This window comes from Muntiacus reevesi, chromosome 16, assembly GCF_963930625.1.
Source record: "Muntiacus reevesi chromosome 16, mMunRee1.1, whole genome shotgun sequence".
NCBI classification, from domain to species: domain Eukaryota; kingdom Metazoa; phylum Chordata; class Mammalia; order Artiodactyla; family Cervidae; genus Muntiacus; species Muntiacus reevesi.
The window spans coordinates 24,307,043-24,307,946 of record NC_089264.1 but is presented as its reverse complement, the minus strand read 5'-3'; positions in this window follow the sequence as shown (position 1 = coordinate 24,307,946).

The window sequence follows — 904 nt, the reverse complement described above, 5'->3', positions numbered from 1 at the left end:
GGGAGGGAGGGCCCTTCAGGAAGGGCCTTAGACTCATGTTCATGTCCAAGAAGCAAAGTGAAGTTCTGGAATCACTTGTAAGTAAAGGAGCAGATTGGTCAGATTTGCTCCTTGGCTGTTTCATTCTGGAGATGGTGGGGAAGACAATTCTGAGGGGAATAAGAAAAGAAGCAGGGTATAGGGAACTCCCCAAAGCTCTATCTGTAATTACCTTAGAGGGAGATAATAGGATATCAAAACATTTCTCTTTAAGTAGGCAATTTCCCAAAGATTAGGGAAAATGAAGTTACACAGACTGTGTTTTGGTTGAGTGCATTCATCACTTGATATCCATGGGGAATTAGTTCCAGTACCCACTGTGGATGCTCAGATTCCATCAAGTTCCTTCCATATCCATGTGTTCTTCATCCAAGGATATGGAGGGCTGATTCAGAAAACTTACACTTAAAAACTCCACAAATCAGCGACTTCCCTGGTGGTCCAGTGGTTAACTGGGGGTACAGGTTTTATACCTGGTCAGGGAGCTAAGATTCCACATACCTCCTGGCCAAAAAACCCAAAAGCATGAAACAAACAATACTGTAATGATTTCAATAAAGACTAAAAATGGCTTACATAGAAAAAAAAAAAAGACACCAACAAACCCAAACTCAGTAAATCTAAAACAATGCCATGATTCCCAAAGTATCACTAAGCTTGTTTTTGGAAAAAGATAAAGCAGTTAAATCCATGGTATTTAGACTCAGGATCCTCAATCTTGGTCTTCAGGGGAAACAAACCAGTGAAAGATAAATCTGCTTTTTAAGAGAAAGGGAGCAATAAGTTCTTGCTCTGATAGGAAGCTCTCGCATCAGCGAGGTCTGTCGATAGAGTGCACCTGAGCGTGGCATGCTCCCCACCCTTT